Genomic DNA, 22,874 nt, shown 5'->3' with positions numbered 1-22,874 from the left:
AATTTGCAGATGATACTAAGCTAGGGAGAATAGTGAATTGTGAGGATGATGCTAAGTGACTTCAGAAGGACATTGGCAAGTTGGCCAAATGGGCAGGCACCTGGCAGATGAATTGCAATGCAGAGAAATGTGAAGTAATGCATTTTGGTAAAAGAAAAATGGAGAGGCAATGCAGGCTCAATGGTACAATGTTGAGGGGAGTATAGTAGCAGAGGGACTTTGGGTTCATGTACATAATAATTTGAAGGTGGCCAGGCAAGTTGGGACAGTTGTTAAGTACGTTTATAGGATCCTCGGCTTTATAATTACCAGAATAGAGTATAAAAGCAAGGAAGTGATGTTGCACCTCCACAAATCATTGATCCAACCACATTTGGAGTATTGTGTTCAGTTCAGGGCACCTTATTTAAGGTTGTTAAAGCCCTAGAGAGAGTGCAAAGGAGAAACAAGGAAAGATTAGAGGGATTGGGTTTAATCATCTTGGAGCAGAGAAGAGTAAGAGGTGTTCAAAATTATAAAGGACATTTTGTTTCCACTAGTTGGTATGTCAGTGATTAGGAGTCACAGTTTCAAAATTCTCAGCAACAGAGGTGGAGTAAGATGTAGAGAAACTTTTTACTCAGAGTGGTTAGGATTTGGAATGCTCTGTCTGGGAAAGTTAAAAATCACACAACACCAGGTTATAGTCCAACAGGTTTAATTGGAAGCACACGAGCTTCATCAGGTCTATCACCTGATGAAGGAGCGTCATTCCGAAAGTTAGTGTGCTTCCAATTAAACCTGTTGGACTATAACCTGGTATTGTGTGATTTTTAACTTTGTACACCCCAGTCCAACACCGGCATCTCCAAATCCTGTCTGGGAAAGTAATAGAGAGAGGTTCCATAGGAGGTTTCAGAAGACAGCTGGATGTATATTTGAAAGTGATGAAGTTAGAGGATTACGGAGATAGGGTTGGAAGATGGCACTAGCTGGGTAGCTCTTTAAGAAGTTGATACAGACACGATGGGTTGATTGGTTGCCTCCTGTACTGTAAAATTCTGTGATTCAATGGTGGTGGAGGGAGTGAATGTGGATGTGATGCCAATCATGTGGGCTGCTTTATCCTGGGTGGTGTCAAGCTTCTTGAGTGTTGTTGGAGTTGCGCCCATCCAGGCAATTGGGAAAATTCCATCACACTCCTGACCTATGCCTTGTAGATGGTGGAGATGCTTTGGATAGTCAGGAGGTGAGTTACTCACTGCAGGATTCCTAGCCCCTGATTGGCTGTAACCATTGCACTTATGGCTAGTCAAGTTCAGTTTATGTTCAGTGGTAACCCCCACGGTGTTAATAGTGGGGAATTCAGTGAAGGTGACGCCATTTGAAAGTCAAGGGGCAATGATTGATTGTCTCCAGTTGGAGATAGTCATTGCCTGACATTTGTGTGATGGTAATATTACTATCCACTTCTCAGCGCAAGCCTGGATATTGTCCAGGTCTTGTTGCATTTGAATACAGACTGCTACAGTATCTAAGGAGTCGCAAATTGTGCTGAACTTGTGCAATCACCGGTGAACGTCCCGACTTCAGACCTTATGATGGAGAGAAGATCATTGAAGCAGCTGAAGATGTTTGGGCTTAGGATACTATTCAGAGGAACTCCTGGAGCTGAGATGATTGACTTCCAATAACCATAACCATCTTTCTTTATGTAGTTATGATCCCAATAATTGAAGAGTTCCCTTGAAATCCTATTGACTTGAGTTTTGGTTGGGCTCCTTGATGCCACACACTGTCAAAAGTGGCCTTAATGTTTAAGACAGTCACAGTATGTTTATTGTTCTTTTGTTTTCATCACCTCCTGTTTCAAATTCATTCTAGCAGCAACATCCTTTTGGACTTGACTAACTTGATCAGTAGTGCTGCTGCTGAAACACTCTGAGGTGAACATTGAATTCCCTACGCAGAATGCATTTTGAACCCTTGCCACCCTCAGTGCTTCCTGAATGTTGTTCAACATGGAGTACCGATTCATCAGGTGAGGGTGGGCAGTACATAATAATCAGCAGGAGGTTTCTTTGGCCATGTTTGACCTGATGCCATGAGACTTCGGGGTGTATAGAGGTAATATTGAGGGCTCCCAGAGCAGCTCCCTCCTGAGTGTGCCACTGTCTGTCTTTCTGGAGGGCCAAGATCTCCAGCAGTTGTGATGATGGTGTCTGGTATATTGCCAGGTATGATTCTGAGTGCGGGGGCTATGTCAGCCTTTTGTTTCACCAGTCTGTGAGACAGCTCTCCCTATTTTGGCACTAACAGCCCCCAGATGTTAATAAGGAAGACTTTGCAGGATCAACGGGGCTGATTTTGCCATTGTCAATTCCGGTGTCTAACCTGATGGTCCATTCAATTTCATTCTGCTTTTGAGACACTCCAACAATTGATACAACTGAGTGGCTTGCCAAAACATTTCGGAGGGCAGTTAAGAGTCAATCACCTTCTTGTGGGTCTGGAGTCACATGTAGACAATACCAGGCAAGAACGGCAGTTTCTTTCCCTAGAGGACATTAAACCAGATGGGGTTGATAACAATTGACAGTGGTTTCACAGTCATTGCTAGACTCCTAAATCCAGATTTTTATTGCATTTTAATTCCACCATCTGCCATGGCCAGATTTGAACCTAAGCGTGCAGAAGAAGACTATATGGGAACGTAGATCAATAGTTTAGCAATAATACTACTAGGCCATTGCCTCCCTCTAAATGCATGTTGCTGTTCTGTAGAAAAAGTAGACTTTTCCAAGATATATTCAGTTAATCCATTTTAATTTAAGCATTTGTTCGTACGTGTTTTGGATGCCAGCACACTAACTATGTTTATTGGCTTTGTTGCTGCTTGGGCATTGGGCTAATCATGTTGTGTCAGATTAGAGTTACATGTAAGAATAGGAAGTTGCCCTCTTTGAGGACGATATTGAATTAGTTGGGTTTTTATGAGAAATTAACAACTGCCGCAGTCATTTCTTATATTAACAGTAACCCACAACATAGCAGGTTCAATTTTTCATCTTTATACAGGGTTTATTAGGTTGCTGCAACTTTGGTGTTGTGTTGTAACCTTCTCCATCTTGGTTGCTTATCTGCCCAACTGTTGCTTTGTTCAAGGAGCACCACTAGTGGGGAAAATGCAGCACTAATTGAACAGTTGCAGATTAAACATCAGTTAACCTCAGCCTTCCAGGTCTTTTCTTCCAGTCTAGCTGTGGGTCTTCATTTTAAAGAGTGAATCTGGTGTTTTTTGGGCATATTAGCTGATGGCACAAACCTGCTGAGGACATTAAGGCCAAGAACGTGGTCCTGTGCTTACCTGATTCCAAGAGAATTTCTTCCATTATTTACAGATCAGTACAAGCATAGAATGGGTGGCAGGGTGGCCCAGTGGTTAGCCCTGCTGCCTCCCAGCACGAGGGACCAGGCAACTGTCTATCTGTGTGGAATTTACACATTCTCCTGTGTCTGCGTGGGTTTCCTTTGGGCACTCCAGTTTCCTCCCACAGTCCAGAGATGTGCAGGTTAGATGGATTGGTCATGCTAAATTCTCTATAGTGTCTAGGGGTGTGTAGTTAGGTGAATTAGCCATTGGAAATGCAGGGTTACAGGGATAGGGAAGTGGGTCTGGATGGGATGCTGTTCAGAAGGTTGGTGTGGACTCAGCAGGCGAAATGGCCTTTATCCACACTCTGGATTCTAATTTTAAAAACTTTGCATAGCCATGAGATGCAGCTGTTTTCTATGTGGTATGCTTTCCTTTATGGATCAGTGCATTGAGTATAGGAGGGGAGGTCATTGTTGTAGCTGTATAGGACATTGGTTAGGCCACGAATGGAATACTGTGTTCAATCCTTCCTGGAGTAGGGAGAATGTTGTGAAACTTGAAAGTGTTCAGAAAAGATATAAGAGGATGTTGCCAGGGTTGGAGGGTTTGAGCTGTAGGGAGAGACTGAATAGGCTGGGGCTATTTTCCATGGAGCGTGGAGGCTGAAGGTTGACCACCTACAGATTTATAAAATCATGAGGGGCATGGTTAGGGTAAATAGCCAAGATCTTTTCCCCAGGATGGAGTTGTCCAAAACTAGAGGGCATAGGTTTAAGAAGAGGGAGGAAAGATTTAGAAGGAACCTGAGGGGCAACATTTTCATGCAGAGAGTGGTGCGTGTATGGAATGAGTTGCCCGTGGAGGTGGTAGAGGCAGGTATAGTTACAACATTTAAAAACAAGAATACATGAATAGAAAGAGGAATTTAGAGGAATATGGGCCAAATGCTGACAAACTGGACAAAATTAATTTTCGGTATTGGGTCAGCAGGGATGAATTGGACTGAAGGGTCTGTTTCCATGCTGTACAGCTCTATGACTACAACTGCTTGTTTGAGGATGGATTTCAAAATCTTCATAGAAACCTTGAGATCACATTGAAGTGATGTACTTGTCTATTGCCTGCATAACTTGAATTGTCATTGATGCTTACACATGTTTAATGTCAAATTGCAATGTATCGAATTTTAGCAAAAGCACGTTGCGAGTTTAATGAAATTAAAACAAACTTTTTCACTGTGAGTAGTAAGGGAATCGAATGCACTGCCTGGGAGTATTGTGGAGGCAGGTTCAATTCAGACATTCAGGAGATTATTGGATGATTCTTATAGATAAAAATAATGTGCAAGGTATAGGGACAGAGTAGGAGATTGGGTACCAGTTAATGATGGATGCTTGAAGAGCTGCTGTAGACACAATAGGCCAAACCATAATACTGTGATTCTGTGAAGTTGGCCATGCTTTCTAATACTTTTCACCAATTTCAGTATTAACTCATGAGCAACCTGAAACTGCAATCATTACCTGATGGTTGTTTATTAACCTCTTCACGTGTGCTCTGTAGCTTGCCCCTTCCTCAACCTCAAGAAGATCTTCCTAAATGCACGCACGTAAAAGGGTGTCTGATTTTAATGTCATTGATTGTTGATACTTGTATTTAGTTTTCCATACGACTGTAAGAAATAGAAACAGGAGGAGACCGTTGAGCCCCTTGAAACTGCTCCACCATTCAATAGGATCGTCCACATACATACCCTTTCCCTATAACCCTTGATTCCCGACTGATAAAGAATCAATCTCTCTCTGTCTTAAATATACACAAGGACTCTGTCCCCAGAGGTCTCTGTGGCAAGGAGTTCCAAATACACTAAACCCTCTGAGAGAAGAAATTCCTCCTCATTTCAATCTTAATGTGGCGTCCCTTTATTCTGAGAGTATGTCCTCTCATCCTAAACTCTCCCTAGAGGGGAGACATCCTCTCAGCATTTACCCTTAAAAATCCTGTATTTTTCATTGCTTCCTTTTCTCCTAGAAAAGGAGCAGGCAGACATTAAAGCCTGATTTTAGCTTCTGAGGCACGTGCGCAGAGTTGGGCAATTTCCTAACTCAGCACACCTGCCTCAGGGGAAAAAGTGCCCCGAATAAATGCCCCTTAAAATTGAATTTAAAATGTGTATGTTTTTGTTCAATGTCATAATTTGTTCTGGTGGTTCATACAGGTTGACATTGGCACCCGTCACCCAATTAACTTTTTACATATTTAACAACCTGGATCAGGCATTCAAAAGCACTGACAAGGATATTTACAATTTAATATTTTTTTCGGGAAAGCGAGGAGAGCAGTGCTTGTCTCGTATCTATAATGTAAGTCAGACAAGAGAAACCACAGCTGTAGAGATAATGCAGGCTCCCTCATGGCCCCAGCTGAGCAAATTTAGTGTCAATGGGGTGTCTGTGCAGGCAGTACTCTCTTTAATTAGTCTCTCGAGCCTGGTTGGTGGCTGTTCCTCAGACTAACTAATCAATTTGTAGCTGTCTGATGCTAGGTGCGAAAATCTTCTCCGGCTGAGTTTTCTCCCACAGGTCACTCACCTACCCTACAGGAGCACTCGTTTTAATTTTTCATCTTTTCCATCATGTGGTGCTGTCAGCTGGTTCTAAGAAAAGAGGAGACAAAAAAAAATTTAGTTCAAAGTGCATGTAGGTCAGGATGGGAATGCATTATGGGTACTGATGAGCCAATTAATTATTCAGCACCTTGTGCTTGTCGAGCTGCAATAGGATAACAGCTGAATACCAATGTTAGAAAGTATAGGTAACAACTGCTGCAGTTTCAGACCGAATAGGTTTGTGACTTGTTTTGTGATTGCCTACAGATTGTGGTGTATAAGATTACCCTCATCTTTGCAAGTCACAAATGGTGTTTTTGCATATTCTCTGCATCCAAGTCGAAGCTGCGCACCCCACCCCACTTTTCAGCCACAGCATGCTACACTCACATGGAAGTGAGTCTGCCTCCATTTCTCGAGGAGAAAGTGAGGACTGCAGATGCTGGAGATCAGAGCTGAAAATGTGTTGCTGGAAAAGCGCAGCAGGTCAGGCAGCATCCAAGGAACTGGAGAATCGATGTTTCGGGCGTAAGCCCTTCTTCAGGAATGGCTGAAGAAAGGCTTATGCCCGAAACGTCGATTCTCCTGTTCCTTGGATGCTGCCTGACCTGCTGCGCTTTTCCAGCAACACATTTTCAGCTGCCTCCATTTCTCGCCCCACAATTCTTGCATGTGTTTACCTTATGGAATTAAGACTTCTAGATCTGGACACTTCACCCTTTTGCTGTTTTTTTTGTATTTCTGCTCTTTTGTTTAATGCTTTTTTTTGTATCTTAGATAGTTGTTTTGGTTTTTGTATCTGAAGATTTATTTTTAAATTCAAACGCTGCTGGGGAATGGTGACTTTATACACTTTTCACTGTACTCCTGTACTTGAGCACACATGACAATAAAACCTAATTCTATATATAATGGGTGCAATGGATCAAATGAGCAGTCGAGGCTTGTTGTGAAGATGTGTGAAAGTTCAACGCGCAGCTACATGAGCAGACCCCCATGTGGTAAATGGTGAAGAGAAATGAGTCTTCCAACAAAAATAAATTGAGCATGAAGCTTGTGTCAAGCTAAAAGTCATAACATTTTTGTACTCATCAAATAACTGTGCTGCTGGAAAGGAATTTGGTGTTTATCAGGGGAAAAAAACACTGACGGATAAAGGAATCCACTCTAAAATAAGAAGATGCCTAAGACTCCTGACGTGTGTGCCATTCAAACAAGGACCAACCACTGCCCTGATCTTGTGGAGCATGTATCAGAATCGATCTTCAAAAATCATTCGAACGGTTTAATTGTCAGCAGAAAGACCATATCTATCTATGCACTTAAGTGGGCTGAATTAGTTTGAGAGTCCAGCAATGATTTCAGAGCAGCAACTGATTGATGATAAATGCCTGGTTTTGCAGCAGAAGATCATTAATACCTCAATGGAAACTGGAAATTTTTGTACCTATTCATCTTCTGACAGCGTCAAAAACACGAATACCCATTCTGCTAAATCAACCACATGAATGAAAGCCCTATGATTTTTACTATGCCCAGAAACCAATCTATGAAAAGAAAAGGTTCAAAAGCAGTTCTGGTGAAAACCACAGGACATGAGAAACCATTTAAATTTCCCCGACTAGCCTCTAAAGCCAATGTAATGAAATTAAATCTTATGCTAATTTTCAATTGTAAAACCACGCTGAAAATCGGATTCCCTGCAGGAATTCTTGTGCATGTCCATGGCCAAGATTGGGGTGAACTAATGTATCAATAATGTGTGGAATTGGTATCCCAGCAGCCTACATAAAGAATGAAACTTGTTAGTGTGGGAGTTATTGAAATCCCACATAATCATTGAAATCACGAGGCATCTGCAAAGAAATAACACCCATGTCAAGTCATACCAGGGAGGCTACCATCTGCAGTTCAACCTTTGAATGTGTGTTTTAGCAAATTATTCAAGGATTCTGTTTGTGATGAGTAAAATAGTTGGTGACAAAGAAAATATCTTCACTAAGACTGGAGATACTTGCACTGCTTGTGTTATGCTTTGTGATTTAATCATCAAATTATGTGATGCTACTAGTGCACTGTCCATTTTTTTTTTGAACAAATTTGAAGATGAAAAGGTGGGTGATGTAGAAGGTAAAGATGCAAAGTATCATATCTGACAGAGGGTAGGATCCTTACAATGATTCCATAACCAAAGTGATTCAGTAAATTCAGAGAAGGCTTTACGTTGAATACCAAACACTCTGAATTTGAGAGATTTTATAATGCTTTAATTGTGGTCAAAGATTTCTTTGCACATTTGATACATTCAATAAACAGTGCTGCATTAATATATTAATTACAGATAAGTTGTATCTTTATATTTCAACATGGCGATCATCCAACCAATAGTTTGTATTCCATACCAGGCATATAAGTCAACTGCTGCTCATGGACTAATATTTAGAGGCTTCAAAGACTCAAGCATTGATGTTTATGGTAGATAGTTTGAAGCAGTTTTGTCACCTATGTAATTTCACCTCAACTTGAGTGGATTTACAATTAAAGTGCATTTAATTTTCAAAAGAATTATTATGAATAACTGAAATAATCAATAATATGTAGGGTCCTTTTCATTATGCAAAGTAATTAGTTGGATTTTAGTAAATATTAACTTTCAAATAGAACATTTGCAAAGATCCATAGAATCTAATGGCAAGACCGGAGAAAATCAAAAAGGACAGCATAAATGATAGTTAATTTGAAAATATAAATGAGAAAAGCTAGGAAATTGTATCAATGCTCTTAGTGTAGCCTTCAAATGTTAATATTTGTTTCTATCAGAATAAATGTGCAAGTGGACTGTGTTTGTCATAATTGCGATGATTATTGCATATTGGTTAAAAATCCCATCTAAAACATTTGAAAAAAATTTAAACCAATATGCAAGAAAATCAACACACAAAATTCAAATTGAAAATTTATTCAGATGAATTTGATTTCTACATATGAATTTTAGAAATACATTTCCTTATTATTTACGTAGAATGTTGGTCATTGTTTACTAAAAACATTCTTACTCATTCAACTTAATCAAACCACAGTAGACATGGATTAGTAAAGATTTCAGATATAATTGAGTTCAACAGCAGCTCTTTACTAAGTTGGACTAAATCAACAAGGAGGAAGAACATACAATGTTCCTGTTTTACAAACAAAAATCAAAGTAGACAGAATTCATTACTTTCAGCCTTGTGTCCAATGTGAATAATTGTAAATTTGTGGTCCGAAGTGTGAACATATTGTCTTAATACAGTAATTATCGGTACTACATTTCAGAGAACAGCAAGGTTCCAACATCATAGAGTCATACAGCATGAAGCAAACCCTCCTAGAATTAGAATTTATTGTCGGCCCTACTTGTCTATGCTGATCAGATTTCCTAATATGAATTAGTCCCATTTGCCAAATTTTGGCCTGTATCTCTCTCTGGCAGCTTATTCCATAAATGCACCACCTTCTGTGTGAAAATGTTGCCCCTTCAATCCCTTTTAAATCTTTCTGCTTTCACTTTAAACCTGAGACCCCTTTGGTTTTAGACTCCCCTACTCTGGGGGAAAAAAAGACCTTGGCTATTCACCGATCCATGCCCTTCATGATTTTATAAATCTGTACCCCTCAGCTTCCTACACTGCCATGGAAAAAAATTCCAGCCTATCTATCCTCTCCTTTATAACTAAAACCTCTCAATCTCAGTAACATTGTTGTAAATCTTTTTCATATTGACTTAAATTGGTAAAAGTTCACTCTAATAATGACAGTGATGTGATTGTTTCTTCTTTTTTATTGCAGGTTAACTCCATCGCCTGTTCCAAAGAGCAGCTAAAGAAGCAGAAGAGCAAAGGAATTCAAGAACCTATTCTCCTGTTGTTACGGTCATGTTAGCAAATGGCTGCTGTTTTTGTTACAATTCTTTACATTAGCATTGTGTGGGATTATGTGTGCTTGTACTCTGAATTTGACATATTGAATGCTAAACCACGGCATGCAAGAACCACCTTGTTTTTTTTTTAAGTAGTTTGTTTAGAGATCCACTTTGCTGATAAATGATCCGTGCTGCTTTACAGGCTCTTGTCTGTCAGTCTTTTGATTTTCTATACTAGGGTAGCATTTTTGTAAAGCTCATTCAGATTTCATTGAAATGCTGAAGATTTTTTTTTGAAACTTTCATGGGCATGCCAGGAAATCCTCTGATGTCAGGATTACAAAGCAATCAACAGTGGCATGAAAGACGTTGCATATGTTTTACAAAAATCAGCATACTTTTGTATACAATTGAAATGAAATAGCTAGTGAACCACTGTGAACATTTCTGACAGTGCTCCAGCTGGGATCTTGCAAGGAACATAGAGAGAGAGTCATAGAGATAGATAAATCCACAGCGGATGGGGTGAGCTGCAGTGTTTAAAATGGCTTGTACTATCACGAGGATCATCTGCTTAGTTTTTTTGGAAGAATACAAAAACCATGTAAATAATGAAACCTCGTTAGTTCCGATTAAGTCGGGGGTTAGATTTATGCCCCAATTCTTTCAGTTCAGACTCTGGAAAAGAATTATTGCAGTGTGTCTGTTCAGGTTAAAGAGTCTGGAGTGACTCATTTGAGAAACAGAGTTAAAACGTATGAGGTTTGCAACATTCTGTTTAGCAGGAACCAGTGGGTTCTTCAAATACTGTTTTTGTCCTTCTAATTTTGTGGCCTCAGACCATCTATTTTGTACAGTATTAGCAACAACCCTGACCGAATTCAAATATAAAGACAAATGTGTAACACACAAAAAAATTTACACTTACTATTACCCTTGACTAAAATTTCTGCTTAGTTCATAGTGAAATTATAAACATATTCATTGCACATACCCTCGTGATCTCACTGTAACTATCAACAGATACCTTCACCTACCACAAGTTTTTAACGTCCTAATTTTTATTCACAGCATTTCATGTCTCTGCCTACTGTTGTGACCATTGTTTTCTTTTGTCATTCATAGGCTATTGTTACTATTTTCTCTCATAAAATGTAAGGGATTATGTTCAGGAGTTGAGCTCAAATACATTTAATTCTGCAACACAATAACAGTTGCATTTTATTTTCTTTCAACCCTTCTGGAAAAAAGTCCTATTTTACTGTTCTGTCCAGCCAAGAAAAGAACAAGCGTTAACATTCTGGAATATTCATTCATTGCAATAACAAAATTGAAGTCTGTAGAATAAGCATTGCATAAATCGTACATTAAATGTACACAAACCTATTGTGGTTTGTTGCTTATCAGCCAGGAAGGGGGGAAAGTACAGATGGACCTTGGACTATTCCAAATTATATTATTAAAAATGCTTTTGTTTAGTTCAAAGATTAGAAGGAAGAGAGATGGACGTAATATTTTTTCCCATTTTAATTAAACAACATAAATGTGGGATCTTTTCAGGTTTTCCAATTAATTTCGATTAATAATCCAGTTTTATTTTTATAATTCCATTATGTTCCGATCAGCGTTCCTCTTTCCATGATCTTTTTCAGCATAATATTGCAGTCTGCCTACTTAGTACTGACCTTTGATTTTAAGAGACACCTAAATGTGAAAAGAACGTACATGCTTACATTCAATGTTATGAATGATAACTTTCAATATTATATATGTTATTAAGGACTGGTATTTAAGTTGAGTCAGAACTGTTGGCTTAATTTGCTTATATATCTTGTGAGAAATTAAAAGATGTCACAATGATTAAATTTAGATTCAGTCCTTCCTGACAAAAAAACATTATTGTGGGAGTTAAAGTAAAAATCTACTTTGCAGTTTTTACATTGTGTAATGTGATGATGTCAATTTGTAATGTTTGACTTCACCTTCACTCAGTGTCAGCAGTTTCATATGCATAACTGCCAATCTGACCATCCCTTTGATTGTACGTTTATTTTGGTTGCGTCAATTTCTAACAGTTATTTGAATGAACAAATCTCAGAGCACATTTTGCTGATGCAACATACTATTAGTTACATATGAGGGTCTTGAAATATTAGTATTCAGATGTTTTTAAAATAAAGTTAGGAGGCAAGAATGTTTAAGAAATATCTTTTGAAGGTTTTTTTTAAACAAAGCCTGTTAATATAGATATGTCTCTTCAAGGTCATTATTAATAGTGAATTACGCATTTACAATACTTCTTTGCAATTTGACCCCATACAATGTGTATGAGAGATTAATTTCATGAATACGTTTTCTGTAAGTATTAAAACCAACTGAGAAAAAACAAGCAAATTGACCTGTACTGTAGCATAGTTACTTTATAAGAGTGGTTGTGATATTTGATTGAAGTGTGCTCTTTTTATTTATCAATCTTGATTTTTCTATAAAATAGTTTGCACTGTGTTTTGCTGACTTTACAATCACTGAAATATACAGCTTAGAATTTTAAAGGAATTTAATGGTGCACTGGGTACTTCAATTATGTCGGTACTTGCACAAGAAAGCAAACTCTAGGAGTTAGAAACTTTGGAAATATATTATGAAGTGAACACATTTATTAATTGTTTTTGTAAATATTATTTTACGTGCTTTTGCAGTGATACTACGTTGGGCATACAATATTATTTTTGAGTTTTTAATGTCACATCAACAGATGTTAATGAGCTTTATTTGATAAATAATTCTTGGTTGACTAAAATTTGGTACTCGCAAGAATGCAGAAAAATGTAAGCAGTCACTGTGCAGCTTGTGTGATAATCAGTCCAGTTCATCTGTTCGCTTCACTTGTCCGCATCATGGAATGTGCAGTCTCATATATTAAACTGCTAAAATGTCCTGTGAATATTTATTTTTTTGTAACATTTTAAAGAAATATGTTCCCTGTCAAGTCTTTACAAAAGAGTTGAGAAAAGGATGACACTGTTCATCTCAAGTTTAATGATAGTTCAGTGATTGAGATAACCCAGTATGCATGGTATCTCAGTTTTGAACGTCTCCCCATAGACATTTATATTAAGATCATCATATTTATGTTGTACTGTCTTGTAAATTCCTTGAGCACACAGGTGAAGGCAATCCCCAATATGCATCTGTGGTGTGGTGTTCAAGAAAACTGCACAAGTATGCTTCAGTTATATTGGGTTTTTTTGTATGATGCATCTCTCCAATCCATCTCCTTAACATGCTGTAGTTTGGTACAGAGACAAAAATATTCATGAAATACAAACAAATGACCAACATTAAAACAAAATCTAGAATGTAGTAACAGTATAAATGTTGCATTGTTTGTTACAAATTATATGTAATGTACTATTACAGACGTATTAATGGTATGTCCTTCTGTAACTGTTGGTTTCTTGGTACATGGAAATAAAATACATCTGTATTTTAAATGAGTGAGAATTAATTATTGCCTAATTTACAAAAGTACAATATGCTGATATTATTGACATGATAATAGGCAAATAATATTTAATAGTTCACAACAATGCAATAATTGCTGTTCCATATTGTCTTTTTACTTCATAACTAGTAAGATGAATGTGCAAATTCATTGCTGCATTTTGATTTTTTCCATCAAGTTTGATATGTTTCTGATAATGTAAAATGTACAAATCCACTGAATTGCTAGCACGTTATCTGAACAACCTCATTATTATGGTACTAAATAACAAAGACCAGGATGAGTCTTTGGCTTTGACTCAGCCAATTTCACCACAGTCACTTACAATTCATCCTTTGTCTAGGAAGGAGGAAATTGCTCGTCAAAGTATCTCAGTTGTATGGGGGTACGCATGGAACTGTATGCCTGTATTTACCTTAAGGAAGAGAAAAAGTAAAACTGAAAGGGTGTGGGGTGCTAGCAAGTGTTTGGAAAAGGAAATATTTTTTACTGAGTAATTGTTATTATATGAGTGACAAATGAATGCAATGACCCTCAAAGACTTGTCATCCTGCAGGAATGTTTGCATTCTCACCATATTCCAACTCAGACAAGTACTTGGATTTATGTGTCAGATCAGCATGTTAATGAGCTTTATTTGAATATATTTAAACAAATTGGTGGCTTTACACAAGTTCTACGGTGAACATGCAAGATTCTTGGCCTGATCTTTTGCTCCAAATCTATGAAAGACAACCAATGTTGCCACTTTCCATTAATCAGCTCTGTAATTAAGGCTGGAATTCAAAGTGTATGTTCACATCAGTAAGTGGTGTCTAGGTTAGACATTTTTTTCCTCCTCTGAAAATTTCTTCCTTGCCCTCTATATGTCACGTCTGCCTTAAATTTGTATATTATTATCAATATGGTTCCAATTACCACAACAAAGAAAAACACATTGGAGGATCCACTTTGTAATCCCTTAGCACTGCTGGCAGCTTGCACTTGCGAACTACTACGCCCAGGAGGTTAGATCATAAATGTGGGCATTTACTGGGGTCTGGCAATATGCAAGGTGTCTGTGGTTGATAAGGTACTTGGCATTACCATGAAAGTGAGAGTTTTGTTCTTGATGTGCTGTTAAACAGGCCTCCAAGGATATGAAAAAGCAACTTAAATATTACTGACATTTCAAATCACTGCAAGTCTAGAAAGTCATCAATATTGATAGTCAGGTCCAGAATATGGAAGTGGGAGGGACGTTTTTAATGCAAAACAATACCCTAGAGAACCACATCAAAAAATAAATAACAATAAACAACATGCAGACTGAATTACATATAATAGGTTTGTAATTAACCGTTTAATTGCCTTGAGAGTAAGCTGTTTAGATTCCATAAAGGGCATCTACAGATTGAATTTAAAAACAAGAATGCTAAATACTTAGCAGGTTAGGTAGCATCTCTGAAGAGAAATAAAGGTTTCAGGTCAAGATGATTTGATTTGTTGAAACTTTATTGCTGGAACAGCACAGCAGGTCAGGCAGCATCCAGGGAACAGGAGATTCGACGTTTCGGGCCTGTGCCCGAAACGTCGAATCTCCTGTTCCCTGGATGCTGCCTGACCTGCTGTGCTGTTCCAGCAATAAAGTTTCAACTTTGATCTCCAGCATCTGCAGACCTCACTTTCTCCTCGAAGATGATTTGATTTCCTATTTTCAGCACCTGTCCTCTTTTAAAATTGTATCTACATGTTGGGATTCCTAAAATTCCACGCTTTACAAGTTCAATTTCGTTGGCAACCTTTTAATAGGGTTCTAGCTATCTGCTCACAGTCTAAGTTGAAAGCTAAGATAGATCATAAAAATAGCAAATTAACACTCGCTATAGATCACCCTAACTTGTGAATGACTCTCTGTCCTCTACTTTTAACCTTGAACTATGGCCAGTCTTCCTCAGATTACCCGGGGATAATCTTTCAAAATGTGTACAACTGGTGAAGCTAGCTGTTTCTCACTACTACTTGGCAGATTATAGGTTTTCTCCAATAACAGACACTGCCAACAAGCCAAAAATATACTTTGTTTACCATACTGATGAGTAATGTGAAGTGGGTCTCTGTGCCAATGTGATGCCAGGTATGGAGGTTGTAATAACAACTGGTAAGCTGTATCAAAGAAAGTATCCTAATGACCATTTGCAACAGACAGGGTACTGATTATTACTGAACCTGGCTGTGTTTGCAAGTGTCAGAATACTATGTCCTATGTTAGTTATAATTAGAGTAATAGAGATGGACAGTACGGAAACAGACCCTTCAGTCCAACCCGTCCAGGCTGATCAGATATCCCAACCCAATCTAGTACAACCTGCCAGCGCCCGCCCCATATCCCTCCAAACCTTTCCTATTCATATACCCATCTAAATGCCTCTTATATGTTGCAATTGTACCAGCTTCCACCACTTCCTCTGGCAGCTCATTCCATACACGTACCAACCTCTGCGTGAAAAAGTTGCCCCTTAGGTCCCTTTTATATCTTTCCCCTCTCACCCTAAAGCTATGCCCTCGAACTCTGGACTCCGCCATCCCAGGGAAAAGACTTTGTTTATTTATTCTATCCATGTCCCTCAATTTTATAAACCTCAATAAGGTCACCCCTCCAGCCTCCGACACTCCAGAGAAAACAGCCCCAGCCTGTTCAGCCTCTACCAATAGCTCAAATCCTCCAACCCTGGCAACATCCTTGTTGGGCCGAAGGGCCTGTTTCCACACTGTAAGTAATCTAATCTAATCTAATCTAATCTAATCTAATCTAATCTAAACCTTTTCCGAACCCTTTTCAAGTTTCACAACATCTTTCTGGGAGGAAGGAGACCAGAATTGCACACGATATTCCAACAGTGGCCTAACCAATGTCCTGTACATCCCGCCTCAGGCGACTAACTGTGTGGAGTTTGCACGTTCTCCCCGTGTCTGCGTGGGTTTCCTCCGGGTGCTCTGGTTTCCTCCCACAGTCCAAAGATGTGCAGGTCAGGTGAATTGGCCATGCTAAATTGCCCGTAGTGTTAGGTAAGAGGTAAACATAAGGGTATGGGTGGGTGGCGCTTCGGCGGGGCGGTGTGGACTTGTTGGGCCGAAGGGCCTGTTTCCACACTGTAAGTAATCTAATCTAATATAATCTAATCTAAACCTTTTCCGAACCCTTTTCAAGTTTCACAACATCTTTCTGGTAGGAAGGAGACCAGAATTGCACACGATATTCCAACAGTGGCCTAACCAATGTCCTGTAGAGATGCAACATGACCTTCCAACTCCTGTACTCAATACTCTGACCAATAAAAGAAAGCCTACCAAATGCCTTCTTCACTATCCTATCGACCTGCCTCCACTTTCAAGGAGCTATGAACCTGCACTCCAAGATCTTTTTGTTCAGCAACACTCCCTAGGACCTTACCATGAAGTGTAGAAGTCCTGCTAAGATTTGCTTTCCCAAAATACAGCAACTCGCATTTATCTGAATTAAACTCTATCTGCCACTTCTCAGCCCATTGGCTCATTTGATCAAGGTCCTGTTGTAATCTGAGGTAACCCTCTTTGCTGTGCACTACACCTCCAATTTTGGTGTCATCTGCAAACTTACTAACTGTACCTCTTATGCTCGCATCCAAATCATTTATGTTAATGACAAAAAGTAGAGGACCCAGCACCGATCCTTGTGGCGCTCCACTGGTCACAGGCCCCCAGTCTGAAAAAACCCTCCACGACCAACCTCTGTCTTCTACCTTTGAGCCAGTTCTGTATCCACATGGCGTGTTCTCCCTGTATTCAGTGAGATCTAACCTTGCTAATCAGTCTCCCATGGAGAACCTTGTTGAATGCCTTACTGAAGTCCATATAGATCACATCAACAACTCTGCCCTCATCAATCTTCTTTGTTACTTCTTTAAAAAACTCAATCAAGTTTGTGAGACATGATTTTCCACACACAAAGCCATGTTGGCTATCCCTAATCAGTCCTTGCCTTTCCAAATACTTGTACATCCTGCCACTCAGGATTCCCTCCAACAACTTGCCCACCACCGAGGTCAGGCTACCGGTCTATAGTTCCCTGGCTTGTCTTTACCGCCCTTAAACAGTGGAACCATGTTTGCCAACCTCCAGTCTTCCGGCACCTCACCTGTCACTATCGATGATACAAATATCTCAGCAAGAGGCCCAGCAATCACTTCCCTAGCTTCCCACAGAGCTCTTGGGTACACCTGATCAGATCCTGGGGATTTATCCACCTTTAACCGTTTCAAGACATCCAGCACTTCCTCCTCTGTAATATGGACATTTTGCAATGTGTCACCATTTATTTCACTACTTTCTATATATTCCATGTCCCTTTCCACAGTAAATACTGATGCAAAATACTCGTTTAGTATGTCCCCCATTTTCTGCGGCTCCACACAAAGGCTGCCTTGCTGATCTTTGAGGGGATCAATGGTGCTGGAAGAGCACAGCAATTCAGGCAGCATCGAGGAGCTTCGATGCTGCCTGAATTGCTGTGCTCTTCCAGCACCATTGATCCAGAATCTGGTTTCCAGCATCTGCAGTCATTGTTTTTACCTCGTTGTTCTTTGAGGGGCCCTATTCTCTCCCTAGTTACCCTTTTGTCCTTAATGCATGTGTAAAAACCCTTTGGATTCTCCTTAATTCTATTTGCCAAAGCTATCTCATGTCCCCTTTTTGCCCTCCTAATTTCCGTCTTAAGTATACTCCTACTTCTTTTATACTCTTCTAAGGATTCACTCAATTTATCCTGTCTATACCTGACATATGCTTCCTTGTTTTTCTTGACCAAACCCTCAATTTTTTTAATCATCCAGCATTCCTTATACCTACCAGCCTTTCCTTTTACCCTGAGAGGAATATACTTTCTATGGATTTTTGTTATCTCATTTCTGAAAACATCCCATTTTCTAGCCGTCTCTTTACCTGCGAACATCTGCCCCCAATCAGCTTTTGAACGTTCTTGCCTAATACTGTCAAAATTGGCCTTTCCCCAATTTAGAACTTCAACTTTTAGATCTGATCTATCCTTTTTCATCATTATTTTAAATCTAATAGAATTATGGTCGCTGGCCCCAAAGTGCTCCCCCACTGACACCTCAGTCACCTGCCCTGCCTTATTTCCCAAGAGTAGGTCAAGTTTTGCACCTTCTCTAGTAGGTACATCCACAGACTGAATCAGAAAATTTTCTTGTACACACTTAAGAAATTCCTCTCCATTTAAACCCTTAATACTATGGCAGTCCCAGTCTATGTTTGAAAAGTTAAAATCCCCTACCATAACCACCCTATTATTCTTGCAGATAGCTGAGATCTCCTTACAAGTTTGTTTCTCAATTTCCCTCTGACTATTAGGGGAGTCTATAATGCAATCCCAATGAGGTGAGCATCCTTTTCTTATTTCGGAGTTCCACCCAAGTAACTTCCCTGGATGTATTTCCAGGAATATCCTCCCTCAGCACAGCGGTAATGCTATCCCTTATCAAAAATGCCATTCCCCTTCCTCTCCCGCCTCCCTTTCTATCCTTCCTGTAGCATTTGTATCCTGGAACATTAAGCTGCCAGTCCTATCCATCCCTGAGCCATGTTTCTGTAACTGCTGTGGCATCCCAGTCCCATGTTCCTAACCATGCTCTGAGTTCATCTGCCTTTCCTGATAGGCCCCTCGCATTGAAATAAATGCATTTTAATTTATTAGTCCTACCTTGTCCCTGCCTACCCTGACTGTTTGACTCGCTTCTCTTCTGAACTGTACCAGTCTCAGATTGATCTCTTTCCTCACTCTCTCCCTGGGTCCCACCCTCCCCACTTTACTAGTTTAAATCTTCCTGAGCAGTTTTAGCAAATTTCCCTGCCAGTATATTAGTCCCCTTCCAATTTAGGTGCAATCTGTCCTTCTTGTACAGGTCATTTCTATGCCAAAAGAGATTCCAATGATCCAAAAATGTGAATCCTTCTCCCATACACCAGCTCCTCAGCCATGCATTCATCTGCTCTATTCTCCTACTCCTGCCCTCAGTAGTGCATAGCACCGGGAGTAATCCAGATATTACTACTCTCAAGGACCTCCTTTTTAAATTCCTGCCTAACTCCGTAATCTCCCTTCAGAATCTCAACCTTTTCCCTTCTTATGTCGTTGGTTCCAATGTGGACAATGACCTCCTGCTGGCGCCTCTCCCCCTTGAGAACATTCTGCACCCTCTCTGAGACATCCTTGATCCTGGCACCAGGGAAGCAACACACCATTCTGATTTTTGGCTGCTGGCCACAGAAACGTCTGTCTGTACCTCGGACTAGAGAATCCCTAACACAATTGATCTCTTGGAACCCGACGTACCCCTCATTGCATTAGAGCCAGTCTCAGTACCAGAAACTTGGCTGTTCATGCTACGTTCCCCTAAGAATCCATCATCCCCTTCATTATCCAAAACAGCATACTTGTTTGAAATGGGTACAGCAACAGAAGGCACGAGCTGCCTACCTCTCTTACCTTTCCTGGAGTTACACCAGCTGTGTGACTGTATCTGAGATTCCACCCCCCCCACCCTATTCCTATAACTGCCATCCATCACATACTGTTGCTGTTGCAAATTCCTCATTGCTTCTAACTTTCTCTCCAACCGATCCATTCGATCTGATAAGATTCGCTACCAACAGCATTTATGGCAGATATAATCTGCAGTAACCCCGAAACTCTCTTTAAACTCCCATATCTGACAAGAAGCACATATCACTGCAAAAGCCATTTTTGCTCCTTCACAATTTACAGACCCAGAAAATAACACCGTCTTATTCCTCTACAAAATACTGCCTCAAGTTAAATTAATAGTTATGGCTTATATTTCAAGTTTAATCAAGAGACATATCTAAAAAAAAAATATATAAAGAAAGAACCCACTCTACCCACTATTGCAAACCTTTCTGTAGGTCACACTTAAAAACAATACACTTATCTGCTTCTGTGCTGTGAACTTCGCCCAAACAGTTCCTCCAAGATCAGTTGTGAATTTCACTTAGTTTTCCCAGATGCACTCCAATTTCCAGCGATACATGAATTCTGCAATTATTAATCAATCCAGGTTCTGTAAAGAATTTCGCCATAAACCAATTGAAGATCCTTCATTGGTCTTGCAGTGTGTTGCATTTTTACATGCTCAAAGCTACATATACAAACACACAACCTTGTTTATGTAGATAACAATATTCATATTGAGGGGTGGAAGGAGGTCAAGGTGAGGGTGATAGGCCGGAGTGGGGGTGGGGGAGGCAAGGTCAGGAAGAAGATTGCAGGTTGGGAAGGCGGTGCTGAGTTCGAGGGATTTGACTGAGACAAAGTGGGGGGAGGGGAAATGAGGAAACTGGAGAAATCTGAGTTCCTCCCTTGTGGTTGAAGGGTTCCTAGGCAGAAGATGAGGCGTTCTTCCTCCAACCGTTGTGTTGCTATGGTCTGGCGATGGAGGAGTCCAAGGACCTGCATGTCCTTGGTGGAGTGGGAGGGGGAGTTGAAGTGTTGAGCCATGGGGTGGTTGGGTTGGTTGGTCCGGGTGTCCCAGAGGTGTTCTCTGAAACGTTCCGCAAGTAGGTGGCCTGTCTCCCCAATATAGAGGAGGCCACATCGGGTGCAGCGGATGCAATAAATGATGTGTGTGGAGGTGCAGGTGAATTTTTGGTGGATATGGAAGGATCCCTTGGGGCCTTGGAGGGAAGTAAGGGGGGAAGTGTGGGCGCAAGTTTTGCATTTCTTGCGGTTGCAGGGGAAGGTGCCGGGAGTGGAGGTTGGGTTGGTGGGGGGGTGTGGACCCGACGAGGGAGTCACGGAGGGAGTGGTCTTTTCGGAATGCTGATAGGGGAGGGCAGGGAACTATATCCCTGGTGGTGGGGTCCGTTTGGAGGTGACAGAAATGACGGCGGATGATATGCTGTATATGGAGGTTGGTGGGGTGGTAGATGAGGACCAGTGGGGTTCTGTCCTGGTGGCGGTTGGAGGGGTGGGGCTCAAGGGTGGAGGAGCAGGAAGTGGAGGAGATGCGGTGGAGGGCATCGTCGATCACGTCTGGGGGAAAATTGCGGTCTTTGAAGAAGGAGGCCATCTGGGTTGTATGGTATTGGAACTGGTCCTCCTGGGAGCAGATGCGGCGGAGACGAAGGAATTGGGAATATGGGATGGCATTTTTACAGGGTGCAGGGTGGGAGGAGGTGTAGTCTAGGTAGCTGTGGGAGTCAGTCGGTTTATAGTAAATGTCCGTGTTGATTCGGTCACCCGAGATAGAAATGGAGAGGTCTAGGAAGGGGAGGGAGGAGTCTGAGACGGTCCAGGTGAATTTGAGGTCGGGGTGGAAGGTGTTGGTAAAGTGGATGAACTGTTCAACCTCCTCGTGGGAGCACGAGGCAGCGCCGATACAGTCGTCGATGTAGCGGAGGAAAAGGTGGGGGTGGTGCCAGTGTAGCTGCGGAAGATGGACTGTTCCACATATCCTACGAAGAGGCAGGCATAGCTGGGGCCCATGCGGGTTCCCATGGCTACTCCTTTGGTTTGGAGGAAGTGGGAAGATTGGAAAGAGAAGTTGTTCAGAGTGAGGACCAGTTCAGTCAGTCGAAGGAGGGTGTCAGTGGAAGGGTACTGGTTGTTACGGCGGGAAAGGAAGAAGTGGAGGGCTTTGAGTCCTTCGTGATGGGGAATGGAGGTGTGCAGGGACTGGATGTCCATGGTGAAGATAAGGCATTGGGGACCGGGGAAGCAAAAGTCATGGAGGAGGTGGAGGGCATGGGTGGTGTCCCGAATGTAGGTGGGGAGTTCTTGGACTAAGGGGGACAGGACCGTGTCGAGGTATGCAGAGATGAGTTCGGTGGGGCAGGAGCAGGCTGAGACAATGGGTCGGCCGGGGCAGTCAGGTTTGTGGATTTTGGGCAGGAGGTAGAAACGGGCGGTGCGGGGTTGTGGGACTATGAGTTTGGAGGCGGTGGATGGGAGATCCCCTGAGGTGATGAGGTTATGGATGGTCTGGGAGATGATGGTTTGGTGGTGGGAGGTGGGGTCATGGTCGAGGGGGCAGTAGGAGGAGGTGTCCTCGAGCTGGCGTTTAGCCTCAGCGGTGTAAAGGTCGGTGTGCCAAACTACTACCGTGCCTCCCTTGTCTGCCAGTTTGATAGTGAGGTTGGGGTTGGAACGGAGGGAGTGGAGGGCTGCACGTTCCCTCACCTTGACCTCCTTCCACCTATCGCATTTCCAACACCCCTCCCCCACGTCCCTCCTCCCTACCTTTTATCTTGGCCTGCTGGACACACTTTCCTCATTCCTGAAGAAGGGCTCATGCCCGAAACGTCGATTCTCCTGTTCCTTGGATGCTGCCTGACCTGCTGCGCTTTTCCAGCAACACATTTTCAGCTCTGATCTCCAGCATCTGCAGTCCTCACTTTCTCCTCCAACAATATTCATATGTTCATTTTTCACACGGAGAATACAGGGTGAAAG

At 41.2% G+C, this 22,874-nt stretch overlaps 1 protein-coding gene across 3 annotated transcripts in view; it reads left to right on the top strand.

Moving 5' to 3' along the window:
* cdk14 (cyclin dependent kinase 14) overlaps nucleotides 1–13,358 on the top strand; it is a 671,765-nt gene extending 658,407 nt beyond the window's left edge. For all 3 annotated transcript variants that reach the window (XM_043690284.2, XM_043690288.2, XM_043690287.2), the window contains one exon: nucleotides 9,792–13,358. The gene's annotated coding sequence lies outside the window, so the exon portion shown is untranslated. The remainder of the gene's footprint in view (nucleotides 1–9,791) is intronic.
* The last annotated feature ends 9,516 nt before the right edge of the window (nucleotides 13,359–22,874 follow it).

Source organism: Chiloscyllium plagiosum, unplaced genomic scaffold, assembly GCF_037043375.1.
Source record: "Chiloscyllium plagiosum isolate Xiang-an unplaced genomic scaffold, Cpla_swu_hap1 HiC_scaffold_5, whole genome shotgun sequence".
Classification (NCBI taxonomy): Eukaryota; Metazoa; Chordata; class Chondrichthyes; order Orectolobiformes; family Hemiscylliidae; genus Chiloscyllium; species Chiloscyllium plagiosum.
The sequence above is the reverse complement of the archived record's forward strand: the minus strand, read 5'-3'. Positions and strand labels throughout refer to the sequence as shown.